Below are 18773 nucleotides of genomic sequence, written 5' to 3'. Positions count from 1 at the left end.
TTCAAAGGGTAAACTATGGGAGATGGACCAAGTTTTCACCCTCTAGTAATACAATAGCAATATTTATAGGCATCTCAGCAACCCCCCACCCAACCCTGGCAGAGTAAACAGAGTAACTGGTGAGTCCACACTGCAACAGAAATTCAGGGGGCGAAGGTAGGTCAATTTCTCCTCTCAATACACCTCTTCCTGTTGGTAAAACAGCTGCAACCACAAGAGTGATCTTGCAGCAACCAGGTGGCTCTTTAGAGCAAAGGGGAGAAGAAATTTTAAAAATGTTTAAAAAACAACCAACGGTATGTATGTGGCATAAAATTAAAATACAAAATAACTTAGAGTTATTAGACCCCATTCACTTCTATCTCCTAGCCCCCTCAGGTAGCCAGAGATACTGTCTTCCCAAGACATTCTATGCAAATGTGAGAATACGCATGTATTCTTTTCAGTGCAAATGGTACTATGTTACACACTCCTTTCCTCACTTTGCTTCCTTTTTGCTATTTTTTTTAAATATACCTGCTTCATTACAAGATGTATTTGAAGCAGTTTATTGCAATACATGTAGGAAAGTTTGAAAAGAAAATAGAACTAAGCCAGGGGTTAGTTTAGTACCAATATTCATTCCCAAAGATGCTATACATCCAAAGAAGTGGACATCTAATATGGCTCTGAGCTTTCTAGCAGCTAATACAGAGGAAAACACAGTCATATGACTATCTTGTCTCTAACATAAAAGCTGTTTGTTCTTTTGTCATTTCTATGTATTCCTTCTACGATAATTTTATGTTTTTATTTTTTAAAGATTATATTTATTTATCTGTCAGAGAGAGAGAGTGCACAAGCAGGGGGAGAAGCAGCCAGAGGGAGAAGCAGACTCCTGTCTGAGCAAGGAGCCTGATGCAGGACTTGATCCCAGGACCCTGGAATCATGACTTGAGCCAAAGGCAGATGTTCAACCGGCTGAGCCACCCAGGCTTCCCCTATGAAAATTTTAAACTATTGAATTTAAAATAAATCAAAACAAAATCAACACCAAAAACATAAAAAAAAAAAAAATCACCAGCTGGTTCTAAGACTTGAGAAAAATTTCTCCTAGCAGTTCTCATTTGTTTTTGAGAGAGAGAGAAAGAGTGCATAAGCAAGCGGGGGAGAAGGGCAGAGGGAGAGGGAGAACGCTAAGCAGCCTCCATGCCCAGCACGGAGCCTGGTGTGATGCTTGATCCCATGATACTGACATCATGACCTGAGCCAAAATCAAAAGTTAGATGCCTAACTGACTGAGCCACCCAGGCGCCCCAGCAGTTCTCATTTTTAAAGTAATGGAGTGTAATGGAAAATCCTCAACATCCTTACATCACCTTGCTTTCTCATGTATCTAGAAGATCAATCCATAACTATACATACTGAGCTGACTCATTCTTGGGAACATGGAGTCCAAGGCTACCTAGTATTCTATTGTATGGATGTACTATGATTTATTTCACCAATCCACTACCCATAGGCATTTCGAGTGTTTCTAGGATTTTACTCTTTCAAACCATGCTGCCATTGATTTTTTTTGCACATGCATCATTTCACATATCTGCAGGCATATCTGTAAAGTAATTTCCTACAAGTGGATTTGCTGGGTCAATGTGTGTGGCTACTGTTCATTTTGACAGCTTTGCAAAATTGCTCTTCAGGTACAGTGTACCAATTTATATTCTCCACTTGCACATATGATTGAGTTCACTTCCCCGTGCATGCCCTACTCAACATGTTATCCTACTCTCCAATCTCGAAAAACAACTATTGCATGAAAGGGAGCATCAGTGTGTATGCTTAAGTACTGAAATGTTTCTTTTGTTTTCTGTGACCTGTCTGTTCATATTGCCTGTCCATTTTTTCTAGTAGGTTATTGGTCTTTTGCCTTTGGATTGTAGGAACACCTTATATATTAAGGAAACTATCCTTTTATGCTAACTCGTACAATTTTCCCCAGTGTGCTATTTATCTTTTGAATATGTTCATGGCATTTTTTTTTTTGCCATGCAGAAAATTTGCCATGTCAGAATTTATCGATAGTTTCTTTTATGCCTTTATGGATTTGAGGTTATCTTTGGCAAGGTATTCACCACTCTAATATAATCTCCACTGCTTTCTTCTGTTTCTTTTGTTTTCATTTGGAATTTAGTTAGTGTTAAAAAAAAAAGGAGGATAGGGCTCCACATTTGTCCTCTCCCTGATGGCAATCCAGTAATCCCAATAATGAATAATCCATTTCTGTCCCCTGGTTTGAAATGGGGGTGGGCAGCTTCTTGAACTGAAGAAACCCCATGGTAATCTGCAAAATCTTTCTTCGTGGCAGCTGCAGCCTCCCAACACTGCTTTTGTACACCTCTGGCAGAAGAACCAAGGCCTCCGTGAGAGCCCTTCAAGAACGGCCAGTTTGGCCCACGTCCCTTCTCACAAGCAGGAGTTGGCTAACACCCCAGGTATCCTACCACGACTAGCAAGATGCTGCAGACTAAGGCTCTCATTTCTCCCCATGCTCTGGGCAAATAAAATTTCAAAATACCCCCTTCTTTTTCTTGAGGGTGAGTTTCTCCAGAAATTGCGGTCTTCTCTAGGTGTTCCACTAGAGGGTGCTCCAACTGTACATATTTACATACGCATAAACACACGCATGTTGTTTGTGTGGGCAGCACACGTACATGCCAAGCAACTGCTAGTTCATTAACAGTTTATGACATGGGAGTACTGACTGGATTTTTAATGGTCTCTCAGTCCTTCCAGATGTGATCAGATGGCCTACCCAAGATTCACCGTCTTCCCAGTGAACTGCTGGAACTCAAGAGTGTGAGAAGTGAAGAAGATCTACCAGAATTGAAACAGTTAGCAATGACAGGAAAAGGGGCTCATGAATTCAGCTTCTCTCCTTGCTCTCTTTCCCTGAAAGAGGTTTTAGGGGAAGATTTGGGCTTTCAAGGCTCTGAAATACAAGGAAAGAGAGAGCTAAAGTTCATTAAAGGGCATACATAGGTAGGTAAGTATCCAAAGCCCTGGAGTTACTTACATATGCAGTGGGAGGGAGCCATAAGTGGACCCATGCTCCCAGGGGAGTCCGGATCCTTGGGGGCTGTGGGAGATGGGGTAAAGGAATGAGCATGGCTGAGTAACTCAGTAGTTTGAGGCCAGCAATCCCAGTGCAGGAGGTAAAAGATGTGGATTTTTAGGAACGAAAGTGAACAGTAGATTTAAAAGATTACTTTTGCCTAAAAATTAACGCAGAATAAATAAGAAACCTGAAAATGGGGAATTTGATGAGAAGACCCTGAAATATTACAGGAAGATGATAGGGGCCCAGTGACTGACTTCGAAGCTAAAAATAACAGAGTTATCTATTGTGAGCGGTGGTCTTGAAACTTTGCTGTGTATTAGAATCATGTAAAAGGCTTTTTAAAAAATCATGATTTCTGGGACCCATGCATAAGCATTTTAAAAAATTTTTCCAGGTGATTCTAATATGCAGCCAAGTTCAAGAGATGATAGCCTCACTCAGTGGTTCTCAGACTTGAGTGAGCATCAGAATCACCTGGAGAGCTTGTTGGACCACAAAGAGCTGGGCCCCACCCCCAGGGTTTATGATGCAATAGGTTTAGGGTAGATGGCCAAAACTGAGTGCTTGAAATGTGGTTACTCTGATTTGAGATGTGTGGTGAGTTAATAATACACACCACATTTCAGACTTAGGACCAAAATAAAAATGTAAAATATCAATTTGCATGTTAAAAATCATAATACCTTATATCTAGTGGGTTAAAATATATTATTAAAGTTAATTGCACCTATTTCTTTTTAGGTTTTAAAATGTGGCTACTAGAACATTTAAAATTACATATGGGCTAACATTATATTTCTGTTGAACTGTTCTGGTTTAGATTAGCATTTCACAAAAGATCATCCTTAAACCACGAGTAGAAGAATTACCTGTTGGGCATGTTAAAAAGATTGAGTTCTTAGACCAACAGACTCAGAATTTCAGGGGTGGGTCAGGGAATCTGCACGTTAAACAGCAGGTCCTTGGGTGAGCTTGCCATATGCTAGATGAACAAAGGAAAGGATGAAGAAAATAAGGCTTTTCACCTAGGATTTAGGGCAATCATGACATGGTTGATTGCAAATGAGGAATCGAGAAAGAGGACATTGAGGATGCTCTGTTTCATAAACAACATCCAAACAAGGGTATAGTCTGTCTAGGCTGGTTGAACTGGAGAAGCAGGAATTTGGAAATATGTCTCCTAACTACCCAAAGTGTGGACCTTGGACCAACAACATCACCATCCCTTAGGAGTTTATTAGCAGTGCAAATTTTAGGCCTCACCCCATCTACTGACTCAGAATATGCATTTCAACAAGACCCCAAGATGATTCAATTCAATTGCACACTAAATATTTTTTTACCACTTCATCGGGGCATATTTTACGTATCATATAATTCACCCATTTCAAGTGTACAGTTCAATTTTTAGTGAAGTTAGCAAGTTGTACAGTCATCACCCTAAGTCATAAATCAACATAAAACATTTATCTTGCCCCAGTGAGATCCCTCATGCCCATTCACTGTTAATCTCTGTTCCATTCCCATCCCAGGCAACCACTCATCTGTCTATAGATTTGTGTTTTCTGGATATTTCATATATATGGAATCATGCAGTATGTGGTCTCCTGGGTCTTGCCTGCTTCTTGTATTTAGCATAATGTTTTTTGAGGTTCATCTGTGTTGTGCATTATTTCTTCTTATTGCCAAATAACATTCCATTGTATGGATAATACTCCATTTTGTTTATCTGTTCATCAGTTGATGGGACTTTTTTTTCAGTTTGCAACTATTATGAATAATTCTGCTAAGAACATTTGTGTGCAAGTCTTTGGGCAGACATAGATTTTCGTTTCTTGGGTAGATACTTAGGAGTGGAACCACGGTAAATGGTAATGCACATTGAACTTTGTGAGGCACCACTCTGGGGCAATTTCTGTGTGTACTACAATCAGGATCACCCCATGTAATGGCGGGTGCATGGGTCGTGGAATTGTTTAGGTCTGGGTGAGGCTTGCTTCCATTTTGTGTAATGTGGGACAAGTAACTGATTTGGTCCATGAAATAGGCTTACTAATAGTCGCGACTGCTAAGGGTTACTGTGAGATTTAATGAGATAGAAGGGCCATTTACAGACATTAGAGCCAGGGGAACCTGGATTAAAGGCTGATTTTGTTACCATTTTTGCTACCAACCCCCTCCAAGGCTCAATTTCTTTACCTGTAAAATGGTGGATAACAATACACTCCTTGTGAAGTCACTGTGAGGTTTCAATAAAGTAATGCATGTAATGATCTTAACATAATACTCAGTAAAGGTTAGTTCTACTGTATAAAGCACCTGACTCAGAGTGGGTGCTCAGGAAGTTTTGGGTCACTAAAAGATGGTTTCTCCATCTTATATGTTTCCTGGGGAAGAAGTGAATTAGGAGGACTCACACGTTTACACATGCCCATGTTCTTTTGCTTGAGGTGGTATAATCGGTGTTTCTCATAAGTTAAACATGATATAGTCATGCGTGATTAATAGACTCCAACCCCAAGTCCAGGACATGTGCCTGTGACCCTCAAGTTTCAGTTCTGGGACATGCAAATACATACCGCTTGCTTACAGGCTCAGATTAGTTTAGGAGCCCCTTGAGCATTGTAGCTTAGAGATTCACCAGGTAACCAAGGGCTGGCCTACTTGTGTAGCAGAGCACAGAAACAACCTGCAGCAGCCAGAGGCGTCATGGCTCAGTGAGCTTGACCGACCATTTCTTCAGATAATTCTAGGACCAGCTTGCAAGGGGGAAGTGAATCCTGTCAGTGCTTCATCCAACCTCTGTTACCTAGACATACGCCTATCATGACCTGCCCTCTTCCTCAGTCTAATTTAAAGAACTCTTGCAAAAAGGCACAGCAATGTCTAGAAACAAGAGCTTTTGCACACGACTCCTTCCTTAGATGACCTCTGGTGCCCCTGATCATCCTCACCCATCACCTCTGCTTGGGTGACTGGAGGCTAAGTGACTGCCTCCCTCCCTGCAGGCAGGAAATCTCCTCAGTGAAACCATCTTGCATCTCTGCCAGTCAAGCTATGCCCACAGCCTGTTCTGGCTGTGAAGGCCAGTTCAGTGGAGAAGCGAGAAAATCTCTTTTTCGCACTTTTCCAGAAAGCCACGATGTTAGTCTGCTCCAGCTGCCATAACAAAATACCTCAGACTATATGGCTTAAACAATAAATTTATTTTCTCACAGTTTTGGAGGGGGGGAAGTCCAAGATCAAGGACCAGCAGCATTTGGTCTCTGGTGAGAGCTCTTGTCCTGGCTTGCAGATGGATGCCTCAGGGCACAGTGTGGGGGGGCTTAAGTCTTTAACATATGAATTTGGCGGGGTGGGGGAACACAATTCAATCTAAAGCAACCACTTAACAGAAGGACAGGTGAGAAAGATCCCATTGTTTGGTGAATATGACTGCTATTGCCTGTTAGTGGGCGTGGGACTAGGTGAGGCTGGGATGAGAAGCATCTGCCAGAAGGCAATGTGGGTCGTCACTTAGGAGCTAAGACCCAAAACAACTGTGTTCACAGGGATAAAATTATTATCATCTCAGACAGGGAGGCTGAAAGTTCAGAAGTGGCTATCATATCATCTTATGCATAAAAAAAGAAGGAAAAAAGCAAAACCCTTCCAACTCAGGCACCACGTGCTTAGTTTTCATTGTCTCTGTGACTGCCACCGCACTGACTTCTCTCAGCATTTAGCAGAAGTATTAACACGTACTAGATCTCTGGTGGGGCTTAACGACAGCAGGAATTATCCCAATTCTGAAGGCAATTATTTATCTGGTGACCTTTCATGAAGTGGCAAGTTTTCCTTTAGGATTTTTTTGCAGTGACTGATATTTCCAATAAACTTGGGCCTCTCCCATCCCCCCAATCAATTGTTGGTATTTGAATGTCATGAAACTAAAAGCTGTGAAATTAATCCTGCTGTGCGAGCCATGAAAACGGGGAGCTGAGAGGAGGCTGTCGGTCCCTCTCATACAATATCAGTGCACCATGATGGTACAGATTATGGGGAACATTACCGAACTTGAGGCATAATGGACTGCTGTGATGATGAGAACATGTGCCGCTGAGCACACAGAGTTTGTCTGGAAGGGTTAATGTCAATTTCTTTAAAGCCACCCTGCCACGATTCCTGGGTCATGCTGGAGGACTTATTTGCATTCACTTCCCCAATTGCCATCCCAATTATCTGTGACACCATGGACAATTTCCTTGGCAATCTGTACAGATCTATGGGTGAGGGAAACAGGTGCCTGGACCAGCCCATCACATGACGCGGACTTCAGAGGTGCTATTACGTATTGGTCTGAAACGTTGCTATCATTTCCAAGCACCCATGCTTTGGGGGACTGCATTTGTGTCTCTGTGATCAGTGGTGGCTGCTTTCAGAAACACTGAGAGGGAGGTTCACCATTCTCATCTGTGACTTACAAATGAGAATGCCCTAGTCAGAGAGTTTTAAAATGTAGATTTTATTATTATGCCGGGATGGCAAGGCCAACAGATCGGAAGATGACTGTCCTTGAAAAGAGCTGGTTACACTCAAAGATCCCAAGAGAAGGGGCCTGTGAGGAAGAACCAGGTCAGTCAGGATGCAGAGCGGGACAGGGGAGGGGAAATGTGAGCAAAACTGTGTTTTCCACAGGAGGGAATGGGCACAATAGGGTAAGCAGGCAGAGAGGCTTGGCTAGTCTGGATAATTTCAGAGGACTCTGAGGCATCGAGGCTGTTCCTGGTTGTCCAGTACCTGGTCCCGAAGTGATTAGAGCAGGTGGCTAGAGGCCAGAGTGTGAGGGCTCTTGGAGGGTTTAATAAGGAGGTGTTTGAGGTGAGGGCTCTACATGGGTTGGTTTGCATATGAAGGGCACGCTGGCAGGTGAGTCTTTTATCATCTCTAGCAGTTGGCTAGCCCTGGGAGAGGCAATCTCTCCAGGATCAGCAAGGCCCCAGATGTCAAAGCATCGGTAACACACGGCTAATACACAGAGCAATGAGCGGCTATGCAGCAGGACTCACAGCTAGTCTGGGGCAGAACGACAGTTGCAAAGCAAAGTACAGGGGTTTCTGGTACCTAACTATGGAATCATAGTTTCAAGCCAAAGGGACCTCAGGATCATCCTACTTTCCTATTATAGATGAGGAAACTGGAGCCCAGAGAGGGCACGTGGCCTACTCCAGGACACAGGCATCCGTGACTTCATTCTCTGGTCAGTCCCTTTCTCTGCTACCCTGCCCTGCCCCACTACATTTCAACATTATGACCCCGGACCTGCACACGTGTGCCCCCCTCACCTCTCTGCACATGCACACAGGGGAGGTTTTCTCATTCTTTTATCCAGTTCCACAGACATGCACTAGAGCTATGTAATGGATTCATTTTGGCTTGGGCCGGTGTCAAAGCAAAAGAAAATTGCTGTAAGAGATGCTTCATCAAACCATGCTGGGAAGCTATGTTTTAGAGAAAGGAGCTCTCTACTGAAAATAGACTAACCTTGTGAAAAGAGAGCTTCACTCTTCCTGTTTTCACAAATTCACCCCAAGACCTCACATCCTTTTCATAATGTGGCCTCGAGTCTGTAACTTTTCCTTTGGTACTACAATGGTAACAAGCCTCTACTGTCTAGAAACTTCTTTTTCCCCCCAAGGTGAGAAAGTAAAACAAAGTTAGCAATTTGTAATTTTAGTTCGCAACTGAGTTTCAGATTTATAGCATGAGACACTTGTCCCCAAGCTTGGTCTGCATGGTCAGTGAACAGCTCGCTCAGTGGCTCTCGGCCTTGGATGCACATTAGAATCACCTGGGGACACTTTTAAAATACCAATGTCAGTCCCACTTCTCCAGATATTCTGATTTAATTGATCTGGGGTGGGACCCAGGAAATGGGATATTTTTTTAATGCTCCCCAGGTGATCCTAATGTGCAACCAGGAATGAGAATCACTGAGCCAGAGGGAGACAAATGTGACTGACAAAATCAACCAACAGTGACAGAAAAAGGTGACAACCCAGATTCACCTAAGAAGAGTGATCCCTAGGCCTGAAATACCGAAACCACTAGCCAGGTGATCTTCTCATTTCACACAGGATCCCCCTGCTCCTGTCATTCCACACAAAAGCTGATGATGGTGTACCCACCCTTAAAATCCTTCAATGGTTCTCCATTGCTTGAGAATAAAGTAAAAAGTCTGCAGCACAGCTGTTCTTCTTACCATTGCTCCATGACATACCACCCCTAAGTTTCAACCATTTTATTACATTCATGGATTCTGTGAGTCAGGAATTCGAACAGGACAAAACAGGAATAGCTTGTCTGTGCTGCAGTGTCTGGGAAGACTCAAGAGCTAGGGGTGGCTTGACAGCTGGGGGCTGGAATCATCTGGAAGTGTTTTCACTCTCATGTCTGCAGGCTGATGCTGGGATCTCAGCTGGTGGTATTCACTTGAGCAACTACCTGTGGCCTCTCCACGTAGCCTGGTCACCTGAACACCAACATGGGGGCCTCAGCCTAGCTGGACTTCGTAGTCGGTGGCTCAGCACTCCAAACAGCAGGTGTCCCAGAGGACAAGGCAGAAAGAGCACTGCCTTCGCTGACCGAGCCTCAGCAGTCACACAGCATCCTTCCACCAGATGCCAGGAGTCAAGGCAGTCATCAGCCCACCTGGACTGAGCGGGGAGGGGACATAACCCCACCTCTGGATGGGAGAGGGTGGCAAGGACACATTGCAGAAGATCAGGTGACATGGGAGGTATGACTGGAGCTATCTTTGGAGAATACAAACTGCTGCGCTAGCATACAAGGTGCTGCACCTGGTTCTCTAGCATCACATAATCTTCATCTCAGACAGGGAGCCTTCGCGCTCCCCAGACAGGTAGGCTTCACTCATCAGGCTGAAGGATTTGCAGTCTCCAGAGTGTTCTTCCAGGCCACCTCTTCCCCATGTTTTCCCTTTCTCCACAGTGGCTGATTCCCCTGCTCAGATCCCCCGCCCTGACGCTCAGCCACGCTGTGGGGCTGGGCTCAAGTATCTCCTCCTCAGGGAGGATGCTTACGGTGGGCTGGGTGCTCCTCCACCCACTTGGCTGGGCCTCCCTCCCTCTCTCTCTCTCTCCCTCTATCGCCCTCATCTCACTGCGTGCTGTTTGGTTATTCATCTCTCTCTCTCCCTAATCTCTCTGCTTCTTCAGTGCTGAGGCTCTTTTCTTTCAGGATCTCCGGCAGTTAGCGGTATTGAGCACATAGTAGGTGTTTGAAATATAGTAGTTTTACCATGCAGTTCTTCTTATGGGAAATACACATCTTCTAAAAGTAAGGTTGAAAAACTGTACTTGCCTCAGAGGTTGCACTATTTCTCTAGTACTTAAGGAGGTGGGAAGCCCAGTGGAGACTGGGACTCACTGGAGGTTACCCTGCTTTGCGCCACCACACCTGAACTGCTCCTTAGCCCCAGGCGGCCATTTACAGCTCTTGGCCTCTCATAACCGTTACAAAAATGCCTCCCTTGAGTGTCAGTGAATAAATTTGTTAATGTTGGTGAAGTGCTCAGAAGATGGAAGGAGCTGTATGTGAGCTAAATATTATCAATAATAATGGTAGTAAGATTGATTATTCATTTCCACGGCACTTCTCCTATTCAGGCTGTGCAAAATTGGAAACTGGTTGTGTTAAATTGGCTTACCTGCTCCATTTGGCCCTGTCAGGCTAATCAATGAGACACACATGAATATTCTCCTATGTACATAGCCATTTTCAAAGTTAGACAATCATCAATATTTACTGTAAGCATTTATGGAGAAAATGGATGAATATTTAACACATGAGAGCATTTAGGTATTATTAAATGTACTTGGCCAAGCAAATTTTAAAGCTATATTTTGACTTGAACTCACAACAGAAAATCTATATTTTTAATTAGATACATGGTCATGTTTGAGAGGCTGTCACTGGAAAAGTCTCTGAAATCTGAAGTCAGAGAACAGCTTTCGAATGGCAAAAGCTCTGCTTTGCCCTTATGCCTACCCAGAAGTTCCAGGCAATTGGAAGACACTGCTTCTAAAGATTTCCTGGTTTTACTGATAGTATAATATCAGAAATGGGAACTTCCCAACCTAAGGCCACACATGCTTCAGTGGGCTCTGGATGCCTCCATATTAAGACTCATGGCAAACTTTGCAGGAAGGGACATTGGCCACTGCGTAGTTTGAAGGAATAGACTCTGATCCCCAAAGCATCACATAGACCACAGTATAGAAAGCTAAGGAAAGAGGATTTCGTGGGAAGTGAAAACAAGGGGGTTCCAGTCCGGTCTCAGCCACTAACCAGCTATGTACATGGGACATGACTTGGGACATGACTTTACCTCTAGGGGCCATCTCTGAGGCCTTATGGTTTTCCTCATCTGTAAAATAAACTAGAAGATCTTAAAAATCTTTCCAGAGCTCATTTTCAATACGTTTACAGATATATTGAATTTGATGTATGAAGCATCTGCATTTGCTTGTCACTACCTGGTATCCTCTCTCAACCTTCTTAGGGAAGAACCCCAGACATTGGGCTCTTTTTGGATTTTTTGACAGGCGCCAAAGTGGCTGTAGCTCCTAAGTTTGATCCAGCTGGTCCCAGAGATTTTGGCTCCTCCTAGTCCTTCTGGGCTCCAATGAAGCTCCATGCCATGGAACAGCGGTTGCAAGAACTTTTGTGTAAAGGACCAGATAGTAAATATTTTTCAGTGGTCCCTGTTGCAACTATTCAACTCTGCCCATGAAAGTAGCCACAGAAAATATCCAAACAAATGGGTGTATCTCTCTTCCAATAAAAGTTTATGGACACAAACTTGAATTTCATGCAATTCTCACGTGTCACAAAATATTATTCTTTTTTCTTTTTTCCCCAACCATTTAAAAATGTAAAAGTCTTCCTTCATTCAAGGGCATACAAAACCAGGAGGGCTGCCCACTGCCCATGGTATAGCTGAGAGGAGTGGCTAGTCTAGGCCTGCACTTCCCTTTGGGGAGGGCCCACCTGTGTGTGAGGGAAATGACATGGCACGCGTTCTTCAGGGACACCCTTTACCCCTTCCCCAGAGGGAACACAGAGGTTACAAAGAAAGTGAGCCTACATGGCTATGGCATCCAGGTCTGACCTAACTTGACCTCAGAGACTGTTTGTTTCCTACCAGTACTTCTGGGCTTAGGGCCAGTGAGCCCTCAGGAACTAGCTGCTCTTGTCTGAATTCTGTTTGGTCAGAGAAAGGGCATCATTCATAGCCTGGAGCCATCATCCAAATTGCCAGTAAGCTGTAGGGCTGGAAGATGGAGAGCAAAATGGGCAAATAGGAGGAAAGAGAAGGTGCAAAAACCATAACCACATCTAGAACTCAAGATACATAATCTATGAAGTGGAAAGAGCCCCATCTCCACCCTCTCATTAATTCCTGGTCATTTCCTGAGGAAATGAACTCTACTGGGGGGTGGGTCATGTTCTGAGTCTCATGTCCCACATCTTGGGAGTCCACCCATAGGGTATCCCCGTATCTCCTACTGGAGGCAGGAGAGCTAGCACGAGCCACCACTACCATTATACCACAATCACTAAATCAATTAATTTAATAGTCATGTTCTCTAGAAAAACAGAAACAACAAGAGACGGATGGATGGATGGATGGATGGATGGGTGGATGGGTGGATGGATGGATGGATGGATAGATGGATGGATAGATAGACAGACAGATAGATAGATGATGATAGATAGATAGGGGTAGATATGAAATAAGGAATTGGCTCATGCAGTTATGGAGGCTGAGAAGTCCCAAGATCAACAGCAGGCAAGCTGATGGTATAGGTTTCAGTTCAAGGGCAAGAGAAGACCAGTGTTCTAGCTCAAGCGGTCAGGCAGGTAGAGTTCCCTCTTACTGAGCCTTTTTGCTCTGTTCAGGTCTTCAGTGGATTGGATGAGGCCCACCCACATTAGGAGGGCAATCTGTTTTGGTTGGTCTACTGATTCAAATGTTAATCTCATCCAGAAATACCCTCAAAGGCACACTCAGAATAATGTTTGACCAAATGTCTGGGCACCCCATGACCCTGTCAAGTTGATACATAAAATTAATCATCACACCCTCCTGAAAGCATTGGGCTCCCCCATGTGGATCTGCTTATCTCCAGTCATGCCTAATATAAACTTGATCAAAATGGGCTGCCTGGCAACTAACTGTACCACATTGTCCTAGGCCAATCACTCTCTCTCCCCTAAATGACAATTACATAATCCGTTCCTCTCTCCTCAAACCCCCAGCACTTTCTCACCACTCCTGTCTCTCAGCTAATGACATTGCTTCCTATTGCCTTGAGAAAGTGGAAGCACTATGAGAACTTGCAAAAGTTGCCAGCACAACATCTACCCACCTGTCCGCGTCTGCCCCTACACATCTGCCTGTATTCCTGTTCCTGCAAAGGAAGGCCCCATGGTCTTATCCATGGTCATCCCTCCCCTTTGGCCTGTTCCTAAACCCTCTCACCTACTGAAGAACATCACTCTAGCAGTTCTTCCTTCTTTTTTGCTTGCATCATGAATTTTCCTCTCTCTTCTGGATTATTTCCACCAGCATATGAACACATGTTTTATTTCTCCCCTCTAAACACATGCACACACATACATACGTGCATACATATTCTCTCTCAACCCAGTTTTATTTCCAGCTACTGCTCAACTTCTTTGCTTCCTTTTTATAGGAAGGAGTTGTCTCCAAGTTCTTGCCCCTTGATATATAGAATTTATCCAATTAGGTAGATAGTTGGGCTCTTACCATCATCACCTACATTATTACCTCCAGTGGTCAATTCTCAGTTATCCTCTTATCCACCAGCAGTATTTGACACAGCCTATTTCTCTATCCTCCTTAAAACCCTTTCTTCCTTTAGCTTCTGGGACCACACACATTCCTCATTTCCCACCTACTGCACAGATGGTTCCTCCTTAGTTTCCTTTGCTGGTTCTCCCTTATTTCTCCTATCTTAGTCTTGGACTCCTGCCTGGACCCCTTATTATCTCTGTTTACACTCACTTTCTGGATATTTAGATCTCAATCATATCATGGTTTAAATACCATGAGTGTGCTAACAACCTGCAAAATAAATTTCTAGTCTGGACATCTCTGTTGAACCTCTGAATTTAATGCTGAGCTGCCTACTTGAATCTATCCTTAGATGTCCAGTGGACATCTCGTATCTAATGGGGTTCAAACCAAACTCCTGATCCTCCCTTCCTTCCAACCCTCTATCCTTCCTGGGGCTATTCTAACTAAGTACCACAAATTAGGTGGCTAAACAGAAACTCATTGTCTCACAGTTCTGGAGGCTAGGAGTCTGAAATCAAGGTGTCCGCAGGAATGGCTCCTTCTGAGGCTGTGAGGGACAATCTGTTTCAGTCTCTCTTCTAGCTTCTGGTGGTTGCCGGCAATTTTGGGAGTTTCTTGGCTTATAGGTCTCTGCCTTCGTCTTCACATGATGTCCTCCTTCTGTGTGTCTGTGTCCAAAGTCCCTTTTTTTAAAAGACACTATTCACACCGGATTAGGAGCCATCCTTCTCCAGCATGACCTCATCTTAACTAATTACATCTTCAACAACACTATTTCCCAATAAGGTCAGGTTCTGAGGTGCGAGGAGTTAGGACTCCAACATAGGAATTTGGGAAATGGCACAATTCAACCACAGCACTCTCTAGCCATACTCTTTGCTATTTCGGTTGATGGAAACTCCATCCTTCCAGTTATTTAGGTCAAAAACACTGGAGTTATCCTTGAATCCTCTCTTTTTAATCTCCACACCTAATATATCAAGTTCTATTGGCTCTGCCAGATCCAGAATCTAATTTCTCACCAACTTCATCACTGCCACCTGACTGAGGCAGCCCTGGTCTCTCTTTTTCATCATGGCAGGAGTTCTACCCTCGCCTCCCACAGTCTAGTTAGTAGCCCTAATGCAGTGGCAAGAATGATCCATTTCTAATGTCCTTCAGATTATATCATTCCTCTGTTAAAATCCTCCAAATGGGGTGACATCCACTTAAAGTAACAGCCTAAGGCCCTGTATTGTCTGGCCCCTTTCTGTTCCTTGAATGTACCAGGAATTCTCATGCCTGCAATGTTTTCCCCAGGCTTACTCCCTCACCTCTTTCAAGTTTTGGCTAGAATGTCCCCTTTCGGGAAGGCTTCTCCCAAACACCCTAATTAAAACCACAGCCCTCCCCTATTTATGGAGCTTATGGCAAAAGAAATGAAGCACAGGACATGTGTGCCCAAGATATCCTGATTTCTGGTATAATTAACCTCCTATATGCAAAATTATTTTGAGTAATTTGTTCTCAAACCTACCTGGTTTGTGCACAAACAAGCAGACGTAAGCAAGTGCTCAGATCAAGTAAATTTTTTCATGTCGAATTGTTTCTTCCTTCTAGAGTGAGCCAGCTCAAAACTGCTAGAATGTACAGCCATGAACTGGCAGTAGCCAATGTTGCATGAGATCATAAATCTTGCTCAAGGACAACATAGATAGCTCTGCAAGCTTTATGCAACATTCATGGAATCTGGGACATTTTCAGCCTAGAGGGTCTTGTAGCCAGGGGAGTTGAGACTTGGTCTCAAAGGCAATGAAATTAATGTTTTTATACTCTGATCTCATAAAACACTGAAATCTTTGGTATGAGTTTAACAGAATTTTGGAATGCTTCTTGCAGTGTGCATTTCATATAGCCTTTGGCATTGTTAGGTTCCCCAAAACTCTAAATGTTCTGCCAACCAAGGATAGGAAGAGGGAATTCACTACTCCACCCTGCAGAACTTCTGACCAGGGACTTCTTTCTCACCCTCACTCTTGGAGTCAGCAAAATCCCTCCCAGCTGCAACTGTTTTCCAATGGCTTGTTGTGCTTTCTAGTGCATACTCTTGCTTCTTCGGGGTTTCTCCTATTCTCAAATCTGTTGGACACCCTGATGCTTCCTTCTTTCCCTCCTCCTCTCATAAGCCCTCCCCCGCCCCCCATTGCCCTGAAGGGTTTGTGAATGACAGAGGTTAGTCTTTACCTACTTGTATTTTGGGGTTTATGGAAGTGCCTCCTTACTGGTTTTATTGTAAATGTTTTGTCCCTCACGTAACCATCCTCTATCCCAAACTTCCCTCTTTCATATCTTATGGTAGGATTTATTATCCAAAGGATAATTCCAACTCACAGAGGGTAAGGAACTTGCCTAGGGTCTCACAGCTTGTAAGCACTGGGTATGGGGTTTATGCAGTCTGTTTAACTCTCAGCTTCCTCTCTTTACATTGTGCAAAACTGCATCTCTTATTTATTTAAGATGGTTATTATTATCATTGGCATTGGATAAGTTGTTTACTCTCTTTAGGAAAATTATTTTTCTTCTGATTTAGTCCCTTAATCCTTACTTTATTCAGTGTCTTCTATTGTTCTCCAAATCCATTTGCTTTTTGGAGGAACATATTCATTTTGGTGATTTTGTCAGTCACTTCTGTAAAATATTTCGAACTATTCTCCCACTTCCCAAAACTTCCTTCCTTTAACCTCATATCCAGATCTTACACTGCCTTTGAGACACAAGCGTAGGGACTTGAATGTGACCAGTCTTAGATTCAAATCTTCAGGGGGAAAAAAGGAAAAGAAAAAGAAAAAAAAAAGTGGCATTGACTGGTATCTCCCTCTCTCCTTCAGCTCTGTCACTACATTTCCACTCGCCTGCTTGATTTCACACCATCTGCTCCATTAAGAGGAGGTTCTCAGTAGAGTTGTCACAAGCATTACAAAGCGTTAGCAACAGCTGGTTAAGCATATTTATGCTACAGTAGAAACATGAGGGTTAGGATACAATAGCACAGTATGAACTTTTTTTTTTTTTTTTGGCATGGAAGAGTAATAGAAAACAGATGTGGTACATGATGTTTTAGTGCTAGAGACTAGCATGACCTGGGTGTATCTCAAAGGCAGTATAAAACCCAGATCCAGTCGTGTGGAAATAAAAATCAGAGCCTGGACAATAGCAACTCTAAAAAAATCTGGCAGAATGATAAACTCTAGGGATTGGGCAAGGTGATTAGATGTGAGACACTCAGAAAGACACTCAACTTCTCTGTGCCTACTTCCTTATCTGCAATGCCAATATAATAGCAGATACGTCATAAGGTTGTAATAAGGATTAAATGAGATAATAAATGTAAAGCACTTAGTTCAGTGTCTAGCACACAGTAGTAACAGCTCATTAAGGCATGATCATTATTATCTTCCTCCTCATCATCCATATGTTATATGAGATTGAGTATTTCCATTGAAGTTTGTGCTAATTTGAGAGGAAGGTATGAAACAATGAAGAAGAAAAATGTTTTTTTTAATTTATCCATTCACTTAACACATATTTTTCAAGTGTTTCACATGTGTTAGGCACAGTCCCAGCACTGAAGATACAGCAGTAAGAAAGAGAATGTTCTTGTCCTCATGGATACTTCGTTCTAATGAAAGAAGACAGAAAATAAGCCAAGAGAAAAATTAATAAAATACACAAAAATATCAGAATATGATATGTATTCTACCAATACCTGAAACAGATTGCTCTGACAATGACTAGGTGTATACTTTAATTTGGATGGTCTTGAATAATAAGCAAGAGGCCATAATGTGAAGATCAGAAGGTAGAGCATCCTAGACAGCAGTGCAAAGGCCCTAAGGTAAGAAGCTGTGTGTCTGAGGAGTAGAAAGGAGCCCAGTATAGAGTGTAGGTGGGTAAAGGGGAGAGTGGTACTTAATGAAGTCAGAGAAGTAGGTAGGGCCAGGTTAAGGGCTTTATAAACCAGAGCAACACAGAGTTTGAATTTTATTCTAAATGAGATGGGGAAACCAGAGTAGTTGATACTGGATTAGTTTTATCATAGTAAACAACTATATAAATGGTACTGGATTAGTCTTATCATAGTAAACAACCATATAAATATGAAACAGTGACTTTCAAATATTGAACAAGAGGCAGAGCAAAACTTCAATCCCTGAGAGAAGAGAAACACATGAAGTGAGTCTCCTGATCACCTTGGCTTCCTGGGTGGGTGCACTTTCTGGAATACACGTAGAGATTTAGAGCATGAACGTAGCAATCACATTGAGCTGCGTAGGCAGAGATCAGAGTGTAGGGATACCAGGGCAGCTGGACATTTACAAGGCAGAGTGCCTGAAAGGAAGGAACTATGCAAAGGATTCAAGAAATTTGCATTGGAGTCCTCTTAAGTCTTTGACCAAATATTAAGACACAAATGCAAAGGGTAAGACCCTACAAGGTCTGGCTGAAGACAGATACTGGGGAACTGTGAGCTGAACAGAAATTTCAAAGGGCAAACAGTGCCATAAAGGACAGATTGGACACTGTGTAAGGAAAAAAATAATAGAAACTAGTTAAACTGAAGCATAGAGAGACAAAAGCTTAAAAAAAAAAAAAAAAGGAATAGAGTCTTAGTGATGTATGGGATATTATCAAGCAGCCAAACTTGTGTAATTAGAGTCCCAGCGGGAAAAAAGAAATATTTGAAGAAGTAACACACCAAAAGTTTCCCAATTTGATAAAAAATATTAACCCACAGATCCAAGCAGCTCC

General features: G+C 43.0%; 1 protein-coding gene across 4 annotated transcripts in view; it reads right to left on the bottom strand.

Annotated features, from left to right (window-relative positions):
* Window positions 1–18773, bottom strand: part of LOC141373793 (large ribosomal subunit protein eL31-like) — a 121790-nt gene that overhangs the window by 30793 nt on the left and 72224 nt on the right. The window lies entirely within an intron of this gene.

Source organism: Callorhinus ursinus, unplaced genomic scaffold (assembly GCF_003265705.2).
Source record: "Callorhinus ursinus isolate GAN/ISIS: 27379988/994484 unplaced genomic scaffold, GSC_fseal_2.0 scaffold12, whole genome shotgun sequence".
NCBI classification, from domain to species: domain Eukaryota; kingdom Metazoa; phylum Chordata; class Mammalia; order Carnivora; family Otariidae; genus Callorhinus; species Callorhinus ursinus.
The sequence above is the reverse complement of the archived record's forward strand: the minus strand, read 5'-3'. Positions and strand labels throughout refer to the sequence as shown.